This window comes from Hesperophylax consimilis, chromosome 5, assembly GCF_061612785.1.
Source record: "Hesperophylax consimilis isolate HC1 chromosome 5, BYU_Hcon_1.0, whole genome shotgun sequence".
Taxonomy (NCBI): Eukaryota; Metazoa; Arthropoda; class Insecta; order Trichoptera; family Limnephilidae; genus Hesperophylax; species Hesperophylax consimilis.
This window is the reverse complement of record NC_142840.1, coordinates 36464422-36490341: the sequence shown is the minus strand read 5'-3', so window position 1 is coordinate 36490341 and position 25920 is coordinate 36464422. Positions and strand designations below refer to the sequence as shown.

Genomic DNA, 25920 nt, shown 5'->3' with positions numbered 1-25920 from the left:
CCGAAATAATCCGATAGGGCATCCATAAGGGGGGTGTAGGAAGTATTCAAGGGATCAACTGGCAGGGGCGATCAAGGGTTTTAGAATCTCAATGCATGAGCAGCTCTAGCAAAAAGTTCGGATGAAGTAGGCAGTACGGTGTTGTTTACATTTTACATGAAACTAATAAGTATTAAAGTAGCTGTCATCATGATTCGATTTAGTGAGAATTGCTTCGAAATTCCCTTTAACTATCTACAATTGGCCATGCTGTATGACGATTATTTAGATAATAATTACGCAGTTAAGTTATTATCTGATCGACATGTCCCCCATCTCCCCCAACTGAGTCACCTGCTGTAACGATAAGCAACAATAATAACACGGCGCGTATTGATCAAATATTCAGTACAGTACCTGCCTAATGCATGGTGCATGGAATCCTTCTGTCGAGAGCTCCGCTGCAACCTCTCTTTTCATTACGTGCGACATTTACGAGACAGAAGGAGAAGTAACAACGGAGCATGGTGTCTTTAGCCTGTAGTACATAGTATAATAAAAACCATTATCATTATGGACATTATGTGTGGTACGTATACACCAGAGTGAACACCACACGGTACTGTTAAATCATTTGACAGGTTTTTTAATAACTCACAGAAGAATAAAAATGCAAATGGCGATGGTTTTGTAAAATATTTTGTTTCCCGAGTAAATGTGTCTGTTGCTGTTAATTTTGTGTCAATATTAGTAATGATCAGGATTAACAATCAAAGATAAAACTGTGCAAATAACACACATTTGTACTAATGCGAAATTGTATCGAGTATTTTTAGAAAATAGGCATACGGTGAAAGGTGAATGGTTTATTTGTGGTGAAAGGATTCATATTATGATTGCACATAATAATTGCTAACTTGACTCGTTAGAAATGAAAAAATTACTATTAAAATGTTACTAATTTCAAATAGAGAATAAAAATAATTGTCTTGTAAAATATAATAGTATTAATTACAAGCAAAGACCAGTGAAAAATTACGGGATATTATAATTGTAGGATTGATAAATGTATGTTAGCTAAAAAGCACAGACCCAAACTATAAGAAATTTGTAGAAAAGAAATACACAATAAAAAATACTAGCCATATTATAGGTAGGTACATTATCGCTTGTCTACTTTTTTACACAATGAGTTCCAATTTTGAAAATGACAATTAAATTCATTGAGTTCATTGAGCCAGAGTTACAATCTCACCAAGGTAGACTCACAAACGAAATTAGTATGATATTATTGTAGAAAGCAATCACTTTGTGGTTCGACATATTTAATAAAATAAAATAAAATACTTCGGTTTTGCCCATGTCTTTTGTACTTGTGTAAATGTATTGTATGATTTCTCTGTGTTTGTTATATTTATATCATGTTGTCTCCCTCAATTTTTTTTTATATATAAGCTCACACTTTGTACTTCTTGTCTAGTAATAATTTGTACCCTGAAGATGCTTGAGTAAAGCGAAACCGGTCGGTTATAAAAATTATTAAAAACTCGTGGTTTTAAAACAAAAAGTATTTTATTTTATTTTATGAAATTAGTATGTTTGATGATAGGCGGGAACCTACGTCATCGCTCCCAATTTTAAAAATGTCACAATTTGGGAGGCGGGTATGGGTACCGCCGCTCCGGGAACCATTTATTGGATAACCAACACCCCTGCCACGGGTGATTCGCTACGTTTGTTGATTTAGCAGGGGTGCCCGGGTTCATCGGTTGAGGTGTGTGCAGGATGCGCCTGCCCAGCAGCTGCGTGGCGAGCCAGATCGAGAGAGGCTGGTTTGGCGAGACCTCTTCAACAGATCTCTCGACCCATCTCTTTGCGCCGCAGTGGATGGAATATATTTATATTGGACACGCTCATCCCTGGATTCCTACCCAACCCTCTTCCCAGAACTTTCTTTTCTTCCTTTCCTTAAAAAATACCATCCACGCAACATCTCAAAAGATAACATAGGCCCTGTGGTAAATTATTTTTTTAAATATTTAATGTAAAAAAATAAATTATATTGCTAAATAATCAATAAAAAAAATACCTAATAATTCTAACTTTCAATCAATGATTTAAAATGTCTCACAACAAATAACTGTTAACTTACTCGAAATGCACTTTAAAAAAATCAAGATTAAATATCAACTCTACCAATGCATTAATCGTGCCCTTCAAACAATAATATTTCGTGACATATAATCAAGCTAGTGTTATGACCGTGAAACCGTGACAATTGGACTATGATAACAAATTTTAATGGTGGTTTTCCGTCTCAGATTGTTAGCAATATATTAAAAATGTATTTACGTTAAATCTTCGACAAACTACGTTAAATTTGACTAAGTAAATTATAATATTATTAAATAGCTACACATGTCGGAGTGACGGACTTTGGCTCTATGTAGGTACAAGGAGATAAATGAGTATGTACAGGGTTTTCCAATAAGAGGTGTTATTTTGATATTAATTGTAAAAGATCAATGGTTTCGTTGCTTGTGTGGCACGTAGCACCGTTTTGTTGAAAGTAAACATTGTCCAGATCAATACCATCGAATTCCGGCCATAAAAAATCATTAATCATCTATCGATAGCGCAATCCATTCACCGTAACTGTTGCTCCAGCCTCATTTTCGAAAAAGTAAGTTCCAATGACTCCGCCGGACCATAAACTACACCAAACAGTGACACGTTGAGGATAGAGAGGCTTTTCAACAATAACTCTTGAGTTTTCTTGGGCCCCAGATGCGACAATTTTGCTTGTTGACGAAGCCACCGAGGTGGAAATGGGCCTCATCACTCAAGTGAATTTTAATAACTTCAATGCGTTGTTGAAGCATGTATCGTTCCATTTTTATCAATGGCGTAGTTTCTTCTTGTCAAATGTCAAAAAATGACAGCTTTAAAAGTAACATCTACCGAAATAGCGGGCAATTCAAAATAACACCTCTTATTGGAAAACCTGTATTTATATAGTATATATTTTTTTATTTACAAATGCAGAGTGTGTTGAATATATTAAATATTGCGAATCTCTTCAAATTGCTGGTAATTTAGTTAAAAAACAAGATTGCAGCAGTTTCCTAATAAATTTGAGTAAATTTATAATATATCGGAACAAGTGTTCAAGCACGTGCATTCGCTTTAATGTATGATGACAAAATGCGAGAATATTAGGATTTTCATGAACACATGTTCCGACATTAATTCGTCATTTACTAAAAGTTTATCAGAAAACCTATTAATTCATTCGTTAAGGCTTGCAATCCCGTTTTCAACCGGATTATAAATAATTTAAAGATATTCTTAATAAATTAGCAATACTTATTTTTCTCCTTGTAGTCTCAGAGGTTGTCAGTTCGAACATTGCAATGTGCAAAATAATTTATATTATTATTTTTAATACAAATCACTGAACCAAAAATAATCCCTACAAATGTGGTCTCTGCAGATTTTAAAGAAAACTGATGCCACCAATTTACATAAGTCCTTTCAGAAGACAGCTAGGTCAATGAAATTGAGTCAATCAGTTAATTGGAAGATACTCTCAATATCGCCCCGGTGAAAACCGCCATTCAGATTTGAAACCTTGCTTGAAATGGCTTTAGCCATGTTTGGTGTCCAGATCTGAATAACCAGGTACTTTCCCATCTCCCTTCCCCATCTCCTTCCTTTCATTGCTACTTTCAGCCTCACAACATAACCCCAATTGGGGATGCCATAGTCTCACTGGCTCAAGACTCCCAACCGTCTTCTGTGCAGTATTCACATAAAAAAATAATAATATCAAAATTTGAAAACATTTGATCAGTTTCACTAAAGGTTACATGATTAAAAGCGTTAATATTATAATGTAGAGTAATTATTAAATAAAATCTTAGTTCTTTGTCCAGCGAATTTTATCGAAATTTACGACTATGATCGAAGAAAAATAAGTTGTCATAATTAAGTAACACTGGAGAGAAAGATCGGCAGTATGAGTAACACTAGAGAAAAAAATAAATTCGACTTGATAGACGACGATATGTTCATCCGTTTAAACGAAATTAGAAAATTGATGAGCATCGGGTCGGACAAAAGGTTCCGATGATTTTCTCATGTACAATTTATTTTCTTTTTAATCATTGACTTCCCTACATTAGTGCAATCTAGGCTAATGTTCCCGATCACTGCAATAAAGTTTGTGCAGAAATGCTGTGATCTTGTATCTGCTTCGTGGATTGCGCAGATATATTGCAGTCAGGGTCGCCACGTACCCACGTGATTCTGCGCGGCACACACGGGCGGCCGTAATCAAAAGGCGACCAACAGAATTATTAGTTGCCTCTTTTCAGCACATTCTTCATTGCTATTTAAATCGTTTACTTTCAGATAAATTCTTAGCGCATGCTTTCAAAAGTAAATGCGTAGTCTTATAGAAATAATATAAATAGATCCCCGATGTGGAATTATCAATGAGGATAATCAAAAGCGCTTGTTGAATACCGCGTTTAAACGTGTCGTATACGGCCGATTCAAGAAGTGTTAGGCTAACGCACAGCATACAGAATCAATCAGGGCTTAATATTATGTTTTATTAGTAAGCTTTATCTTTCTTAGGGCGGAATATAATTCGCACAGGCGGCGGCCCTGCTCGTACTGTTCCATGCACTTCTCAGTGCACTATTCTGCAGTTAACCACGGGACAGTAATTAGTCACCTGTCTTGGTAAACTGTTTCCAGGTATGCGAGAGGAAATTTTATCTACGTTTGTGGTTCTGCATTGGAAGCAGCAGACATGGTAGGCAGCACTGTCCTCAGATGCATACGCTCTCCCTTGGGTCGTGTGAACCGACTCCGAAAGTTACAGCGTTTAAATTAAATGGCTACTGTTCAGATTAGCCGATACATGAAGCCATTTAATTCAATAAATGATCACACACCTAAAACTGAGAAAGTAATGTATAATGTGGGTCTCACTGGGTGCTTTACTAGTACAATGGCGATATATATTTATAAGAAACATTTATTTGTAATTTAAGGTAAACTCTCCTTACCTATCTAATGTAACAATTTAACAATATTTTCATATCTTACTTTCACAATAATATCGTTCACTATTGGTTTCTAACATGTCTGCTAAAACTGACCGAATTGATTCCTCTGTTTTAATCCCTATAGTTTTTGACAGCCTTCTAATTTTGGCCATAAAGTACACACAAAAAAAAGTCATCTGATCCTTTTAAAAAAAAGAACTATTTTCTTGAAAATCTTTTGTAGCCGGGTCTACGCTTCGAAGCATTTTGAAAGACAATACAGTTGATAGTAACCCCGTAGCGACCGATTTTTTTTCACATTCGACCTAAAAAAAACTCCAACTTCGGACTAGATTTACTCGAAAACCATAGCTCAAATCAAAAAAAGTTATACCACAAAATCAACCCCAAATATGATGTAGATTCACCAGTCTCCTGCTTGTACCACTAGCTTCCGGTCACCGTGTAAAATCTAAATGTTAAGATTTTGTTGCTCGAACAAGTAATATATTGAATTCCTCAGTAGGTAGGTTTATCTGATGCATAGGTACGTTTTATTAAAACTAACGTTAATGTTTTTTTTTTTTTTTTTTTCTTAGATTTGTCAACTATGATTCATATCAAAGCTCTCGAAATTCAATTACATTAATTAAACTTGGCTGATACTATCACTAATTACAGACAAACACAACATTGCGTTCTGTTGAATTCATTGAATGTTCTGTAGAAGACGCAATAACACTATTATATCTAACAAGTCGGCAAATATTTTGCCTTAGGCACACTATCCTTATCTACAATTTGCAATTCATACCTTTTTGTTAGGTACAGGTACATTATAACGGGTAGATTAATCAAGTCATACCGTTATAAACGGGTAGATACACCTAAAAGACGAGCTAAGTACCTTTTTTCAGAGGCGCAACCCAAAATGAAGAAAAAATATACCTATAGAAGTTTTTCCAAGAAGAAGAAGTATATGTTTTAGGCGTGCTTAATTCTTGCAGATTGCAATGGTTTTTATTTACTTCAACTTGTATGCATCTACAGGCATTATGGGAGTTATTGTGTAATTCGTGAGCAATCTTTTTCATTATGAAAATAATGAAAAAATTGAAGAATTTTATCTATTTATGTGTATCACCAGTGATTGGTTAAAAATAAAAATAAAAGTCATTAGAATACAACTCAAGGCGGAAAAAAACGGAAACAGGCTGCGCCTTGGGAGGGTAATTTTTTAAATAATTTATTCTAAAACGTTTTTCAAAAAACCGAAGAAAAATGATTTTAATACACGTGCTAGTAACTCGCTCAAAGCATGCCATTAGCCATCTTCAGCGTGTGTATTGAATGCCACTCATTTCGCGATTATGAGGTGGGGTGAGTTAAGGGGGAAGCGCAACATGCCAGTAGTTAGAACCAGAGATGTGCAAAATGGGTACCCAAAACCATTTGAAATGCAAAATGGAAATGGGTCAAAATTTTTCCATTTGAAATTGCAAAATGCAAAATGGTTTTTAGAAAAGCATTTCAAATGCAAAATGCAAAATACCTATTTTCAAAATGCATTGAAAATGCAAAATGGTTTCTCAGGTCAAACAATAAAATAATTATAGAATTTCTAAACATTTTTGTCATTTAATAATGGATATCAATGTAGAACAAGCATATTACATGATGGTAAATCCAAAAACACCACGACTACAGATTATGAAACCACAAAAAATTTGCGCGGGACTAATGTTGCCAACGTAAAAACATAAAAACTTAGCAGTTAATATTACAGCGTCATGGCCCCACGTTCAGTTTTTGAATCAGTATTTTTTGTAATGGTATCACTAAATTGCCAGGGCTCCTACCAGGGAGCAACTTGACAAATGTAAATTATCTCTCATAGCGAGGTTGAGGACCGACTGATATTTGGGGCTTATGAAAAAAAGATGAGTGGAGATAGTAGGAAGAATGTTGCAAAAAAGCATTTAAAATGGAAAATGCATTGAGAAAAGCATTTAAAATGCAAAATGGTTTTTAGAAAGCATTTAAAATGGAAAATACCCATTTTGCATTTCCATTTGAAATGGATTTATTTGAAATAAAGCACATCTCTGGTTAGAACACGTTCGTGCGCTATTTTGTTGCTGGTTTGCAAGTTGATATTTTCACTATTAAAATGGCCCGGTGGGGCAATCAAAATTCTCTGAACTCCATTACACACTATCACAGCTATCAGTGCTTGCGGAATACAGATTCCACAAAAATAAAACTGTAGTTCATTTTTTCAGCATGTCCGTATCTAGCTTGAGTATGCTGACCTACAAACTTCCCTGCTACTCGCCAAAAGCATGCTTTTTCACTGGCATGTGTATCCGCAGCTTAAGATCACTTGTAAAACCTATGATTAACCTATATGACTTTATATGGATTTAAAAATTTGAGTAAACAAAATCCTCACTACGCCACTGCCTCTTCTAGTTTAAGAAATGAAATCAACAAAATGTTCTTCAGCTCAAATATACCTACAAAGTATGAAAGAAGTAGAATTATTTTATTCTCATGTCAAGAAGTAGGTAAGCCTATTTGGCAGCCATGCACAGCTAAGATATTCTTGGTCTTGTATTCATTTTGTTGACAGTAAATAGCGCTATATAATTAATATTATATATAATAACAACAACAATGACAAAATCCGTGCAGTTCACATAAATTTAAGTCGCAATTCCGTCGGAACAATTATTTGTTCTGAACTAAATTCGCACGGTGAAACATGAAACGTTGATTACACACGACTTCCATCCACGTAATTTTAGATCTTGGTTTGAATTAGATTAACTCGCCACTAGTATCTGTAGACAATAGAGCAAATATAGTACTTATAATTAAAAAAGATAGAGATGGGAAACAAATTTAAAAAATATATATCGGTATCTAGTATCAAAGGTACTTCTTATAGGTATTTTACACAGTATTCATCAGTGAGACAGGTTGTCGCAAGCACACAATATTAGGAATTGGGAAGCGAAGGATGTTATTATTACTATTCCACTTTTTTTATTGAAAGAGGTTATTTTATTTTATTTGTGCTTAAGGTGACACAATACCCTGATAACGGGGATTTGCCCCGACGCTCACATTTTAATTATTTCTGATGAGCTTATTACTAAAATCTTAAATGTTTCTAGAGGAATTCGAAGGGATGCAAGTTATTTATATTTAAGATTAATAAAAACAGGACCTTACCATTAAATATATTATGTAAAACGATATGTACATTTTATACGGCCGGCATAGTCCAGTGGTAACGCATTGGACTGCCATTCCGAAGGTCGCGGGTTCGAACCCGGCGTGCGCAAATAAATTTTATTTGATTAATTTGTGTTATTTCACAATTAATTAATTCAAATAATATATAGTATATTTGCGGCACGTTCCAGAGTGGAAGATACTACCAGTATCGCCCTGGTGTAAGACCACCATTCAGAATTGAAACGTTGCTCCAAATGGCTTTAGCCGTGTTTAGTGACTGGATCTGAATAGCCAGGTACTTCCCCACCTTCCTCTTTCCCTTCCCCACTTACCTTCAGCCTCACAACATCCCCCAATTGGGGATGCCATAGTCTCACTGGCTCCAGACGGGAGCAGTTGGGACTCTTGTGAGGTATTCAAATCAAAAAAAAAAAAACAAAAAAAATTAAATGTAAAATGTTGTAAGATAAGCGGCAAGTACCAGATTTTATTTTTCTAGACGATGAATTAGTAACTTCCCGACGAATACCTCTAAAAAGATTAGAGATTTTATTAATGTATTCATAAGAATTAATTAAAATATAACACTCGCAAAAATTCAATTTCTGGCCAGATAAACCAAACTCGACCGCCTGTTACTACAAAACTCTGGATTGTGCGTTGTATATTTGTGTGCACGTCGGCAAGGAGTTACTCCGTATTGCTTCAGACGCCGCCAAAGTTCCGGCCTATAAGGTTGTCTATCACCCGGCCCGTCGCTCCGGTTGTTTCTTTTACGTATTTTTTTATTTAATCAAACGATTACTTTGAAATCTATTAGTGAAATTTTCTGTTTCTTATAATTAATTTGAGAGCGATTACTCGTGGGAGATCGAATGTACTTTTTTATACTTCTAAAGAGAGTACTTCTGCGTTCAGAACGCGCCAATCAACAAAGCGAGTCGATTCTGCATTGACCATCGACATTTTCAACGTCACTTACAGACAGTTCAGCAACTATCTTTTGACGTGTGTTACAAAATAGTAAAACTGCCCCTATAACCTTTTATACTTACATGTGCCACAAATTTGTGATCTTCTCCATAATATATTGGTGCAAAGACGTTTTATGGAGAACATGAATAAATAACGTGTCCATGGTAGAACACGTTAGAAGTCACGGGATATTTTTTTTATTTGTAAGAACGGAGGTGTTGTCAAAAATCTAATAAAGTACTGAAAATTATATGAATTACGAGTTTTTTCGTTTTGAAATTGATTATTTTAAGTTTTCCTTTTGTAAGTTAAATAATATTATCATTCAATTTACAAAAAAGTTTTGCTGTGAAAATATTATTATTACGCGTGACAGCTGTTTCGCCCTCTGAAGGTATTAATGGAGTGTCTACAGATTAAACTTGATAATAATTGTATGGAATGATTGGTCTTTACTACTGGTGTAAAGGTACTTTTGTACACCCGTGTTGGCAAAAAATATTATTTTATTTAATTTTAATTTATTATTATTATTATTAATTTATTACATACAAGATATACATATATAAAAGGAAGCTTTGACTGTCCAACTAGGAAGTTTCCCGTTTTAGGACAGTCAAATTGGCAGGTTGCGTGTACATAATTCCAAGTAGGTACATGTAAAATATAAAATAAAATTAAAATATAACATATAAATGTAAGAAAGAAAAATAGAAAGAAAATATTTTTTTAGGAAAATACAATTTAGCAGTAATAAACAATAAAATCCAGATAGGTACATGTAAAATATAAAATAAAAATATAATATATCAATGTAAGAAAGAAAAATAAAAAAAATATTTTTTAGGTAAATACAAAATACAAAATCGAAGAAATCAACTCAGACTACGTTTTTTAATAATTTTTCGGAATCTGTCCTACCTAAGTCTAATAACCATTTTGTAATTTTAGTACCGAAGGCTGGTAATTTACACAGTTTAAATTGAGAGGGGATTTTGTTGTATATTTTTGGTCCCAGGTATGAGAAAACTTTTTGATAAGCCGCAGTATTGCTAGTTGGAATAGAAAGGTCGTTTCTGCTCTTACTTCTGGTTTGATGATTATGATCGACTGTTATCGTTTTGTTTTTATTTTTGTGGACGCAGATTGTTATTTTTTTATGTAACACTGTCGAACATCAAGCACATTAAACTCCTTGAAGAGAGCGTCGCTCGAATATCTGAAGGGTTTCTTCATAATGACGCGTAGAATGGATTTCTGTGCCTTCAGTAGCGGGTATAATATTGTTAATCCTGTTCCACCCCATCCAATGCAACCGTAGGTTATGACGGAGTTACAGAGCCCGTAGTATATTTTTTTAATGTCTTGAGTTTTTATAATTTCCCGCAATGCTATAAATACATAAATAAGCTTGCGCACTTTATTAGCTATGTTTTCAATTTGTTGTTTCCATTTAAGATGGTTATCCACTATTATACCTAAATATTTAATAGATTTAACACATTCAAGGGTTTCGCATTTACAAGTATGGTTATTATTTCCAAGGCTACACTTAATATTATGTATTGTGAGGTGATGAGGTGTTTTGGGTTGACCTGCAAGGGTAGCGCTAAATGTGAGATATTTTGTTTTTTGTATGTTTAGTGTAAGCAAATTACTGTCCAGCCACTGTTTTACTCTGTTTATACCTGTGTTCGCAAGGTGGTGTGTTTCTTTCCAATCATCTCCTTCAAACAAAATAACTGTATCGTCAGCGAACGTGATAATTTTGCCACCAATGTGTTGGTTACAAAGTTCGTTTATGTATATAATAAAGAGAAGGGGCCCAAGTGTACTTCCTTGTGGTACCCCAAAAGTGTATTTTAGTGAAGTGCTAATAGCCTCGTTAATTCTGGTTTGTTGAAATCTATTAGATATATAACATTCTATCCATTGAAAAGCTTTTCCCTTTATTCCTATATTTCTAAGTCTCTGTAAAAGAATTTTATGAGATATTGTGTCAAATGCCTTGGCCAGGTCCAGGAAAAGGGCAATAGTTTTCTTGCCACGGTTCATATTCCCTGTAATAGTTTCAGTGAGACATGCGATGGCATCATCCGTTCCCTTACCCGACCGAAAGCCGTATTGGTTAGGACTTAGAATGTTATGTTTCTCCACATATTCGTTTAACCTAGTTTTGAAAAGCTTTTCAATGACTTTGGATATCGCGCTTAATAGTGATATTGGCCTATAGTTTTCTACAAGAGATTTAGGTCCACTTTTGTGAATTGGGACAATTATTGATTTTTTGAAGTGATCAGGAAATATTCCTGATGCAAAACTTAAGTTGTAGATATATGATAGCGGAGCAGAAATCTGATTTTTAATTTTTTTTAGTATTTGTGTATTTAGACTATCTGGACCCTTTGCATGTGTAGTATTAAGGCTGTTGATTTTTTTAAGACCTCTTCTACAGTAGTTGGTTTAATATTAAATGAAAAAGATTGTTCCTTTGTTTCAATTGTCGATGCTAAAGAGTCTTCCGTTTTCTGGGTTTCTAATAAAATTTTTTTTGCTAGATTTGATCCAACAGATGCAAAATATTGATTAGTATGACATGCAATTGATTGATTGTCAGTTATAATCAAATTTCCGGTATTTAATTCAGTTACAGATGCATTGGTATTTCTTTTACTTTTAGTTATGTCTCTGACAACATTCCACATGTTTTTGCTGGAATTATCCTTATCAAGTAAGAATTTATAATAACGCTCTTTACATTTGCGAATAACGGTTATGCAAATATTACGGTATCGGTAATAGTTTTGCTGTTTAGTATCGTTCAATGGGTCTCGTTTAGCTATTTTATGAAGGTGATTTCTTTTGTGTATAGATTTAACAATGCCGTTGGTAATCCATGGTGTGAGATGTATTTTACTATATGGAATGCGTTTAGTTATTGTGTGTTTTGTTATGAATGTATTGATTTCATTAATAAAATAGTTTAGAGCATTGTTAACTTCAGTCTCTTTATAAACATATTCCCAATTTTTATTATTAAGATCATTTAATAAAGCCTCATAGTCGATAATCTGTTTGTGATTAATTTTATGTTTTTTGGGTGTTGAGTTTGGGATACTGATTGCAGTGGTGTAATGATCAGTGATTGTATTATGTATTACAAATGCATTTGAATTTGTTATATTTCTGGTATATATATGATCCAAAAATGTGCTTGAGCTACCTTGTACCCTAGTTGGAGAATTAATATTGGAAATAAAGTTACTTTCAGCCATAGCACATAAGTAGTCGTCGGACTGCCTATGCAATACTTCTCCTATAGTATTTATATTCATGTCCCCGATCAGTACATATTGTACATAATCCTTAGTTTTTTTTAACTCACCAATAAGATTTTCCAGGAAATCTTGGATGTCATTGAACGATGGTGATCGGTAGATAGCTAGGATACCTAAATTCTCATTAATGTTGATTTTTAAACAATTACACTGATTTATGTTTATTTCTTGTACTAAGGAATTTAATGTGTTGTCGATATATACTACTACTCCGCTATTTTGGTTAATATGCGATGTTGTATGGTATTCGTTATAGCCTGAAATTTGTTTGGCTATATATGAATCATTTAACCTGCATTCAGTGAGAATTATTACATGGAACTTTACCACAGCTTTTATTTCTTCCAAAAATATAAGAAAATCATCCAAGTTTCCCATCGTTCTAATATTTTGATGAACAATATTAATCCTATTAGATTCCCAATTAAATTGCATAATTTTGTTAATGTTTTCAAAAATTATTTCAGTATTTGGCACTAAGATACTATCGATTTCATGTTGAAGATCGTTTATTACCATTAGAATTCAAAAATTAATTGTTGTTTTCTGGGTAAAGTTTTAAAACAGTATTTTATTATCATATAAATACTTGTAGTACGAAATATTTAGCGACAAAACTGTAAACAAAATTATGTAGTTAGGAAAAATAAAATATATCCGAGTAAGAAATAATATCTGAAATAAAATCCAGGAAATAAATAACGTATGTAGTTAGTGTGTGGCATTTTCTCTTTCAAAAGACAGTAAAAAGTAGTATAAGTATGAAAAATAAGTAATATCTGGGTTATATAAAATATGTTGATTAGAGTTCTCTTTTGCCGAATTATTAGTAATATTACTAATAAATCAAATAATAATCTTATAATAAGTGTAGTTACCATTCTAGAGAGAATAAAGATTAAAATTAAAGTTAAAATTAAAATTAGGATTAAAATTATTCCAGTACAAATTGGAGTTATGCAAAAACCTAGGTGTTCTAATAATATAGTGCTGTTATGTAATAGAGTATGAAATGGCGATATAAAGGGGTAGTCAGTAGTTTTATCACGATAATTAGAATAAAGAGCAGGTAGTCAGAGCTTCGGTATAGCTTGTTCTGAGTCTATTAATATAGGTCGAGAAGAGTCATCTTTTTTCATGTAGATTAGACCTGCTTTCGTCCAGACGTACCTATATTTACATTCAGTCGCACGTTGGCGAGCTATTAATTGTGTTATACCACAATTTATTCACTTAAACCCATATATAGTTGCATGTTCCAGAGCAGTAGATACTTTCTGTGTCTCCCTGGTGAAAGAGCACCATCCAGAATCGAAACGTTGCTGAAAATAGCTTTAAATATATTTGGTAACCAGATCTCAATAGCCTGGTACTTTCACACCTCTTCCCTGCTTCCTTCCCATCCAACTACCTTCAGCGTCACAATATACCCCAATTAGGGATGTTGGGAGGGATATTTAAAAAAATCTAAATAATATACTTGAACTAGTAGCGCTCAAATGATCGATCACTTAGGTTATATATTTAATAAACCTCTAAATAGTATACAACAAGGTAGCTATCCGCATCTGTTTGTGCGCTTCGTTCTTCTAAACTACGCAACGGATTTTGATAGGGTTTTCACTATCATTTAGAGAATTTCTTCGGGGAGGTTTATATGTATATATACATATAATACATTTATAGAAAGTAGAGAAAAGTCTCCGAGCCACACCGGGTACATGTCATCTAGTTATTACTAAACATGAAATTTCTACGCACTTTTGTTTAGATCTACAGGGTTTTCCAATAAGAGGTGTTATTTTGATATTCAATCGTAAAAGATTAATGGTTTCGTTGATTGTGTGGCACGTAGCCCCGTCTTGTTGAAAATAAACGTTATCCAGATCAATACCGTCCAATTCCGGCCATAAAAAATCATCAATCATCTCTCGATAGCGCAATCCATTCACCGTAACTGTTGCTCCAGCCTCATTTTCGAAAAAGTAAGGTCCAATGACTAAGCCGGACCATAAACCGCACCAAACAGTCACACGTTGAGGATATAGAGGCTTTTCAATAATGACTCTTGGGTTTTCCAAGCTCCAGATGCGACAATTTTGCTTGTTGACGAAGCCACCGAGGTGGAAATGGGCCTCATCACTCAAGATGATTTGCATTTGATTCACTCAAGTGAATTTTAATAATTTCAATGCGTTGTTCCATTTTTATTAATGGCGTAGTTCTTACTTGTCAAATGTCTAAAAACGACAGCTTCAAAAGTAACATCTACCGAAATAGCGGGCTATTCAAAATAACACCTCTTATTGGAAAACCCTGTATATCTATATCAAGAGGTTGGAAATCAAAAGTATCTATGTCCCTTAATTTATGGCGTTTTGTCTTCTCTACCAACTCGTATACAGTGAGATTGGTATTCGATTTGACAAGATGTTTTTTTGATTGTTTTAAACACTTGTTGACGTCGAAAAACTAGCAAAACCCTTGCAACATAAAATTTAAGAACATTCGTTCCTTGCCCAAGATATGGAAAAACTAATAAAATGCCAAGTTTTAATTTTAAAATATAAGTAGGTACCTTACCAGTCTAAAGGAAACCAGACACGTTCATAATTAAATTTCCCTTTTTAGATAAAATCGCTAAATTTACACTGCGTTGTTTTCTATTAAATAAAATAGATACAAAATTACGTAAGTAGGTCAGTATAAACCCAAGCAGATGTGTAATGTTTACCTCTATCGAACGCTGCATTCTTTATTCTTCATTCATATACATTTTGTAGAGTGGAATTTTATTAGTTAGGTACCTACCTGACAAATCAATCAATTAGCAAGTACTCTATGAAATTATATAGTTAAAGTCACATTTTTATGAATATGCAAAGTTAGATATAATTTTATAACAAACTATCAATTATTGTTAACGTACAATATGGTATTGAATCTTTAAGAGAATATATGTTCTGGACATTAGGCAACTTTATGCCAAAAACATACTAGCATACCTATTCAAATCAAACAAAGAAATGTTTTTAACAATGTCCAAACTGATCATGTTTAATTTATTACTTATCCCTTTCGATAAAACAACTTCTGGCCAAAATATATAAATATATATACTCTGCAACACAGCTGCACTTCCACTGGCTATTAGACAGAACACAAATTATTTAAAAGATAAATCAGACACCAAGTCTTTGATCATCAGCCAAGGCAGATCAAACATCAACGATTTTATTAAAGCGTGTATTTCTATGGTAAGATGCTGATAGTCTTTTATTTTAAATGTAATATTGTGTTGTCATTTTTATTATTGTTGTAAACTGTTTATTTTATAAACTGCGCCTGCTCTGAACACAGGAATTCCCAGAGGGACAGACGCAGCACATTACCAATGTAAATGCAATCAATAAAGATGAATAATATATTTTTTTAAATTAAAACGTGGTATTTACTATCAACTGTTGACGTACAATATGGTATTGACTATCCATTGTTAACGTACAATATGGTATTGATTATATCCATTAAGGTAAAATATGGTATTGACTATCGATTGTTAACGTGCAATGTGGTACTGACTATCGATTATTAACGAACAATGTGGTACTGACTATCGATTATTAACGAACAATACGGTATTGACTACCAATTATTAACGTTCAAAATGGTATTGACTATCAATAATTGTTAACGTACAATATGATATTGGCTATAAATTATTAACATTTAAAATGGTATTGATTATCAATTGTTAATTTTAAATAAGATATTGACTATCGATTGTTGACGTTCAATATAGAGTGAAAGACCACCATTCCGAATCGGAACGTTGCGTTGCTTGAATTGACCAGAGTGATCAGTTCTAAATATTCAAGTACTTCCCAACCTTCCTCTACCCCATCTCTTAAGCCTTATAAAATATAGTCGGGACGAATATATTATGCGTTTCAAAATATGTATTGGGGATACCACTTTAGTTTGCTGACTGAGTGGATTAGTATTGGAAACTCTGGTTGTAAAAGTGTAGTAAAATTATATACAAAGCAATTCTAAGTAGAAAATTGTAAAAAATACATGTCGGCAGACGTGGAATGTGTTAGTCTAAGAAACTGGGAGAAATGGTAAAGTTGAATTATGATTTATTTAGAGTGCACTCAGCCGGTCGGGTTTTACCCCAAAACAAACATCAACGGTTTTTAGATATTCGGTTGTATTGATTTCTTATGAAATTGGGAGAAATGTTTATTTTCGAAAACAAACATAACTTTCCAAATTCATGTCAATTGGTTTAACTTTCTCCCCTAACAGCAGGTAAACAAATTCCAAATTGTTTTTAACGATCAAACAGTAAACATAAAGAAAGATGGGGAGCATTGAGGAATTGTGAAAATCCTAGGAAGGTGCAGAGCCAATGGCGTGCAGCAAAGACTGAAATATCTACTTAAAAACCAACCATAAAAGAAGAAAAAAAAATAGAAAAAGTGCAACAAATCAAAATGTATTTTTGTCATAAATTTGTGATTTTTTTTTGTTTTGCGATGGTTCAACATTGATAATTTTTTACTATTTTTTGATAAATTTATTCTTTTAGTCGCAACCAGGTATTTGATAGTAATTTTTGCACAATTATAAAAAGTCCGTTTTGAAATTAAGAACATAATGTAGTTTCTCCACTAAAGGTTTTATCCTTTTAACAGCTATTATAAAAATATATTTTTGCGATACCGCCATATGTGGGGGAAACAATGAATATAAAAATGTTTGAAGAAAATTGTTGTAGAATTAACATTATATGGGCGTAATATAAAACTTTTCGTTTTTACTTATATCGTTTTGTCAATTGATTGTGTTTTAATATGTTTCCACGTAATTAATATCGGTGCAGTCTGGGTCTAGGGTGTCGCTACTATAAATATTGTGGACACCTAGGGCCTTACTAATAAATGTGTATCGTAAATGGTTATTTATCAGTTGTATAAAATTTAAAAGACGTTTAGTAAGGGGGTAAGTTATTAATTTAGTTCCGCCTTTGGTAAATTAATATATATTGGTTTAACGTTAGGCATATGGTAACGATGGAAAATAGATCAATATTCATGAAATAAGATAAGTAGGCACCTGATCGCGGTAGATAACTTGGCGATATATTATATTATGGTATAAATAAATCATTAATTTCATGGCGGTGAATCATCGCTAAATTGACACAGTGTGTAACTTTTATCTTTGTTGTTAGAAGGACATAGAAAATGTTATTTTTGTGAATCTATTTATAACGAAACATTTATTAAATTCAATTCAAGAATAATATATTATATTTCTGAAATAAAATTATGTAAATCCTACCTAATCTCATGTAAATAAGTAGACAGAATTTATAAAATACCAACCGGCATAATATTACCATTTGTACATTTTATGTCACCGGTAATACATAACATACAATGCAAATACATATAACATTTTATTTATTAAATGCGTATTAAAACCTGGATAATATTTGATGAAAAACGTAATAGAAGTCAGAGTTTCCTCGTGTAATCGACAATGGCGACGACACAGTCCAATTGACACAAGAACTGAAGCGAAGTACAAAAACGATAACGAAGTTGCTTTCTTGGAACAACTATAATAATAATGCTCCTTGCACGTGTGTGAAGTTGCCTAGGCAACAGGCGCACATTTTCATTCGCAAAAGGAAACAAAGGATTATTTTCTGCTCGCAAAAGGGAAATGCTTTAGCTATCATTAGATATCTCACAGCATATCAGCATACCTCTATATTCCAATAGTATATCTTATTTATTATTCCTTTAAAAATATATTAAAAACTTTATTATTGCTTCTTTTCTAATTTTGGTCATTCTAAAGGGACTGGTGAGGGAAGGAGATGAAAATAGAAAATTTTCCCAACCCTCTTCCATCTTAACATGTCTCAATATGGGAGTTGCCATAGTCTTACTGGCTCCAAGCAGTGACCATCGTGCGTTATCACATAAAAATAAACTTAATACTGACTTTATCCATTTATATGCGATGCCATAAGTCGTGTAATATTTTGAATTGAGCCGCCATCAATAACACTCCTTACGTAGATGGCGATAAGGCTTAAATTCCCGCTTAACACAATCCAGCTGTTTCGATTTAGGCAAGAAAAAAACATGGCCAAAAAGTGCCTTTTATTATATTTTGTGGATGTTCAGGCATAAATATTTAAATGTTGGGAGGAATGCAGATTACGCCAAACTCTGGGAATTGAATAAAAATGCACTTTCTAGATGAGAAAAGTGTGTAGAAACTCATTAAAAAAAGAATTAAGGCGCGGTAGAATAAATTGAGGGAGATACAGCCGATCAAAGTTTAATAAAATTGCACTTCGCGATCATCATTTTATAAATAACTTAATTTGCCACATTATACAATGAAACCATAACCGAAAATGGGTTCGTAAGTAGGAAATTTTGAACTTTAAAGCAGTTTTCGTAGGCCTTTTTTAATTAATTTTTTTTTCTGGGCTTAGGTATAAAAAGACTCTGGGCTTAGGTATAAAAGAAAAGAAAAATATTCGATTATTTCAAAGGCCAAGATGTATTATACTCGCGATATTTATTTAAAGCATCTGAAACATTTCTAGGCGACCGAATTTTCAAACCAAAAACACATGATTTTGCATTACTACGTATCGCATCGCCTTAAAATATTAATAATATTTTTTGATTAGATTTTTTAACTAAAACTAAATTATTATAAATGGTTACAATAGCGTGTTTTAAAACTTACCAGTTGAAATAAAAGTGAAGTCTGTCGCCCGCAACTGAACTGAATTCCTTAATTGTGTACAACACAATGCAATACAATGTCAGGTGTCCAAATTGTCAACACAACACGCACACGCGATCACCTGTGATCTGCTATCTGTCAACTTACAACAGAAGAAACAATAAAAATACAATACATTAGTCTGACAGACACGAGTCAATTCATTTCTCTAACTTCTAACTGGAAGCTACTTTTCTCGTCATCGCCTAATGATGAAGAGAAAACTTTAGGAACACGGCTTCAGCAATTCAACATCCACTGCATTTCTCATCAACAATAATTATTATTAACAGGTGTTTATAAGGAGGCAAACAGTTTCTCATACATCACACTAGTTTTGTATTGATTCCGTCGTAGAGACGGCCGGAAGAAAGTTGGCCACCGAACGAGTTTTTTTCTTTCTCGTTTAAGTTAATTTCTTAAACAGCGCCATTTAAAAACACACCGTTTCATCAGCTAAATGGTTGGTCGCATTATTTCCAATACATTTATTTCACTAGATTTGTAGAAAACCATAGAAGGAGTATAATTTAAGATACATATTTTTTAAATATATAGATTTGAATTATTACAATACCTTCGGTACCTACCTAACTCATTATAATAGGTACGTACTCTGCAAACTCAACGAATTATTCACGTACTCCGAAGCCAAATGGTCCACGCATTTGATTATGAGTCTAGCCGTTGGGGTTCGATTTCCCCGCTAGAGTGCAAAAAATTATTAAGTGATTTTATTAAGCGGAAGCTACAAGCCAAAAATGTGTTTATTCTTGGTATACCTTATTTTGTAGGTAATAGGCATTAAAATCGCTTGACAAACGGAGTGTAGAAACGTTCGATTTCAAGCAAAAAAACTCTTTTTTTATTTATTTAGTAAATAATTTTATAAGAAAACAAAAAAGTTAATCAAGTAAAACTGTCACAGATAATCATAGCTATAATACTGTATTTTTTAAAGGTTGTTTCCTTTATGCGTTCGTACATTTCTATTGAAAAAATATTTTTTTAGTAGTTTACATTTATATTTTAGATTGAGCAATTTATTTTTTGTATTCTACTCAAGCGAAACGATAGGAAAACTTTCAATTTATCTAAAGCATATTTTTGGTATTCATAATGTACACCAATTCGTTATAAAGATTAATCAAAATAGTGATTTGGCATTAAGCTTCGCCTTAATTTATTTATAGGAGCTGCAAGACTGAGTGTTGTGTTAACTTTTACGGTCGATTTATCGTAAAGAACGTGGTCAAATAAATATATTTTCCTAACTAATTACAAGGAAACTCAACTTTTATATAAAATATAATATTATGTAGTAATGTCTTATTGAAGTTGTGTCTTGTGCCATAAGTAACACCTAATAGGTTGTATACTAATCTACCATGACAATTTATTCAGTATTTCAATGATAAAATTTATTTCGATAAACTGCAAATCTCAACAACTCATCTAACGTAAAGCGGTCTAAAGTTATTTAATCAGTAAGTGGCGCTACCTGCATAAAATTGACTAATATCTAACAACAATAAAAAACATTATCATCTTCAAATGCACATTGCAATAGAATTGTGTAATGCGAATAATTATTATGTAGCTATATTACGCCTACCTACCTGCACTACCTACAAAACAGATAATAATAATTTTATAAGATCCACTTATGTCAAAAAAAGCCGTCAGTCAAGAATCCACGAAAAAATATTCCGTTATGTACAAAAAATAACCACGGCACTAAGCAGAGCTACAAATAAATACATATAAAATCTATTGTTTTAAATATTCACGTTGAGAAATATTGTGAAACTATCTGTTCCACGCAAATTGCACAAGTAAAAATTACATTATCAAACGAATTGCACATACTTTACACGCAAAATGCTTGTACGAATTCCTCCAAATAGTTCACTGAATCCCAACTTTTCAACCACAAGAATGTTTATGTTTAAATGACACGGTTTTAGTTTATGAATACATTTAACAAAGCATTGTTAATAATAAAACACTGATGGGTAGTACACATATCATTGAATTGTGTAATTAAATCATTAAAAGAACGGACCGGATGAGAACTATACGGCGGTTCAGTGTCGTCCGTCGCGGGATAATTTGAAAGTTCCGCCGCGGATTGCTTCGGAAGCGACCGACACAGTTGACAGCCAACTCGAGTAGTGGCGGCAAGCGGCAAGTAGCAAACGCGCTGAACATCGAACTGAGCGAACTGGCTTGAGAGGATAGAGAGTGATAGCAACACTAGCTCACTAGCACCAGCACCAGCACCGGCAGCATAGATATACCACTCAGTCTGTTGTTGTTGTTGTTCCCGGTTCGGCGTACAGCTCACAGCCACAGCTCTAGTCGCGCTGCTCCGTTGAGTTTACCAAATACAGCTCAGCTGGTGCACGTTATGGGCGATACAGACCATTCAATTTGATTCATCAAGCTGATTGAGTTTTTTTTAAATAAGCTTCACTATTTACCTCAGGGTCTATGTCATTTTAGGGTATGTTGTGTGGAGGGTCTTAAAGGAAAGGAATAAGAGGAAGTTTTGGGGGGGAAAAAGGTATGAGAGGTGGGTAGGAATCTGGGGTCAGTGTGTCCAAGAGTGACGAACGTAAGAATTCAGTCCTGCTTGAGAGGCCAAAAGACCTCTCTCAACCAGTATCCCAATCTGGCCCAGCACACAATAGGTGGGCAGACGCATCCGCCACCAAGACCTAACCTAACCTAACCCTTGAACCTCAACAAGGCACCCTTGCTTAGTCACCAAACGTAGCAAACCACTCGGGGTGACCTATGGCAGAGGTGTTGGTTATTCAATAAATAGTTCCCGGGGCGGCGGTACTCATACCCGCCTGCCAAATTGTAAATTGAGTTGAACGGTTTTACCGCCAGAGCGTCCAACCACTATCCAAACACTCAACCGCCAGCCAAGTTCAATCGTCTTTAGCGTGGTTGACCGGTTGAACCGATTTAAATCAGTCTTCCTGATCGTTGGTGATAAGACTGATAAGTATTACTAATGATCGGAAGTTTGAAGACGATCTCAAATTTAGTTATTTTTTATAAAGTAGGAGGCATGCTTCGTTTGTTCCCCAGAAGAGCAACAGACGAAATCGTACCAACCATCGCGTCGTCCGTACACAACACTCAATGGTTGACACTCAACAGTTGAACCAACCTAATTGAGTGGTCTATAGGGTGTTTATTGCCAACGCTAATTGTAACAGAGCAAAAGCTGCTAGTGCCGCGCGGGCCCAATCTCCATCCGCGGTTGGCTACTCCTGGCAGGTGCTGTAAATCTGCTTACGCAAATTAATAATGCACCAGTTCGAATTTTATTTTTACAATAATCACTAAAATACTGCCGTACAATAAACACAATACGGACAAAACATTACCTAAGATTGTATATTATGGCAATTATTGGGTGAGGGTTTACAATATAATTTTTTTAGTTTTGGATATTTGTGTTACTTGACCTACAACTTCAGAAAAGTAAATTCTGAAGTGAATCCAAAGAGAATCACGCAAAATCTTATATGATTCTAATAAGGCCAGAGCCTACGATCAATTATTTGTATTATTTTTTTTCTTTATTGTTTTAAGAACTTAGATTTTCATATTCAAAAACAATAGGAGGTAATGATAAAAATTAATATGAGCATTCTAAGTGTTCCGATCGGACCGGCGAGCCTATCGACACACCGATGTCGCGTGCCTATATTATTATTGGCCAGAAAAAAACATTCATTTCATGCATGGCCGGCCCTGAGCCAAATGGCGCCTGGCGCTAGTAAAATCTTCAAGGGCGCTGTGTTAAGTATTATCAGCGCCTTGGCTCCTTGGTAAGTCGGTGACCGGCGCGGACTGCTCCAATTTCGAATGCACAGGGCTGACCCTGATTACATGCTACAAAATTATTCAAAATAATTTTAAATTGCCATGTAGATAAACATTTTTTTAAAAACGCACACGACGGGTTGTTTCATAGAATTTGAACAATTCATCAAATTTCAATATTGATTTTCAAGTTCTGTGAAGGTTCTAATCAAGATCTGTTATATTATGTCACTAATTGCCAGTTATTTCACTAAGCTTAAATAATAACAGAACTTGAATAGAACTTTAAAAACAACTTTTGAAAATCAAAGTTTTATAAATTGTTCAAATTATGTACTAAAATATATTTCCTAAACATTCAAGTTCTGTTACTGTCCTGGTACTGTGAAACAACCGGCTAATGATTAAATAACAACATAACTTAAATAGAACTTTTACAGAACTAGAATTTTACTTTAAAATTTGACGAATTACTTCAATTCTTTGAAACAGTTCATCCTTCATCAATGTGTACATCAAATACGAATTTAGAGTCAAGAATGATTCCTACATCCCTTATGGAAGTCACTTTACTGAGAATATTTTTATCAATAGTATAGCAGAACAGAATGTCTAGTGTGGCGTTAAAAAGACTATATAATTTTAAAATATCAAAATAAATTATGTAAATCCTTTAAAATTCTGTTTCGAGTGAAGTTTAAAGTGTAACATTTTCAACATTTGCGCATATCATTGACAATACACCAGTTATTGGGTGTGTCGACGTCATTTTGAAGTAGTTGATGATCGAAAACAAACTAGATTTTTAGATAAATTTTAAGATAAAGCAAAGTAAAAAACCAAAATCACAGTTTAATTTTGGGCCAAGGTCATTTACGAATATTTATGAATATTAGAGTACTAAACTATGTATTATATTACTCAAACCGTACACTTTTTTAATAAAATTAGTTGGAAATATATATTTTTTTAAATTTATAATTTTTACAAAAAATAAACACTTTTTTACATGTTACACAGTGTTATAACGGAAATAATAATACCCATTTCTCTTCATAATGATACAGGGCTCTCGGTTTTTGGTTAGGGAATTCGAGCTTAAATAATAAAATCTTGTAAGTAAGTTATAATAAAATATTGTAAATAAATAACGAGAATTTTGTTTTTGTGTATTTTATGATATTATATTTCGGTACTCAGTAATAAATTACGATTAAAATATTATTTTTATTAAAAAGCATCCGTAAAAAGAGTTTGACTCCCCTGGACCAACTAGGTATGTAAGTGAATACAGTTTTCGGAAGGTACAATCTATATTTGAAATGAAATATTTAGTAGTTTTATATGTACTATTACAGACAGGGCTGATTCTATGCAGGCAATTCTCAGGTTCAACGCAATTGGTGCAGTCCGCTCCGGGCGCCGAATTGCCAAGGCGCTGATAACACCAAGAGTCCTAACACATCACCCTTGAGATTATTTTTCATAAAAACGGCGCTACAGGAAAATACAAATCATCTGAATATTATCTACCTACTGCCTACTGCCCATTGCCCACTGCCCACTGCCCATTGCCCACTGCCAACTACTTACTACCCACTGCCTACTGCCCACTCCCAACTGCCCACTGCCAACTTCCCACTGCCCACTGCCCACTGCCCACTGCCCATTGCCCACTGCCCACTGCCCACTGCCAACTGCCCACTGCCCACTGCCCACTGCCCATTGCCCACTGCCAACTACTTACTACCCACTGCCTACTGCCCACTCCCAACTGCCCACTGCCCACTGCCCACTCCCAACTTCCCACTGCCCACTGCCAACTTCCCACTGCCCACTGCCCACTGCCCACTGCCAACTGCCCACTGCCCACTGCCCACTGCCCACTGCCAACTGTCAACTGCCCACTGCCCACTGCCCACTGCCCACTGCCCACTGCCAACTGCCCACTGCCCACTGCCCACTCCCCACTGCCCACTGCCCACTCCCCTTTGCCCACTGCCTACTGCCTACTGCCTGCTTCCTGCTTCATACTTATATGTATTTTGGTCTCCGGTGACTTTTTTTTGGGTGACTAATAGCGACATGAGAAACATTTTTTATGAAGAATTAAATAAAAGGGACTTTTTTTTTTATAGTGAATACCTCACAAGAGTCCCAACTGCTCCCGTCTGGAGCAAGTGAGACTATGGCATCCCCAATTGGGGGATGTTGTGAGGCTGAAGGTAAGTGGGGAAGGGAAAGAGGAAGGTGGGGAAGTACCTGGCTATTCAGATCTAGTCACTAAACACGGCTAAAGCCATTTGGAGCAACGTTTCAATTCTGAATGGTGGTCTTACACCAGGGCGATACTGGTAGTATCTTCCACTCTGGAACGTGCCGCAAATATACTATATATTATTTTTATTAATTAATTGTGAAATAACACAAATTAATCAAATAAAATTTATTTGCGCACGCCGGGTTCGAACCCGCGACCTTCGGAATGGCAGTCCAATGCGTTACCACTGGACTATGCCGGCCGTCAGGCCCGCAGGCCCTGCAGGCCTGCAGGCCCTTAACGAATGAATTGATAATTGATATGCGTCAAAATAATGTATTGAACACATCATTATGTTTTTGCATTTCGTCATTATATATTAACGGGGCAAACGCAGGTG

The 25920-nt window shown here is 34.5% G+C and overlaps 1 protein-coding gene across 2 annotated transcripts in view; it reads right to left on the bottom strand.

The window, feature by feature from the left end:
* LOC149423869 (uncharacterized) overlaps positions 1-21571 on the bottom strand; it is a 207093-nt gene extending 185522 nt beyond the window's left edge. For both annotated transcript variants that reach the window (XM_089631842.1, XM_089631843.1), the window contains exons 1-2: positions 21284-21571; positions 19376-19517 (exon numbers count right to left, since the gene is read on the bottom strand). The gene's annotated coding sequence lies outside the window, so the exon portion shown is untranslated. The remainder of the gene's footprint in view (positions 1-19375; positions 19518-21283) is intronic.
* Positions 21572-25920: the final 4349 nt, after the last annotated feature.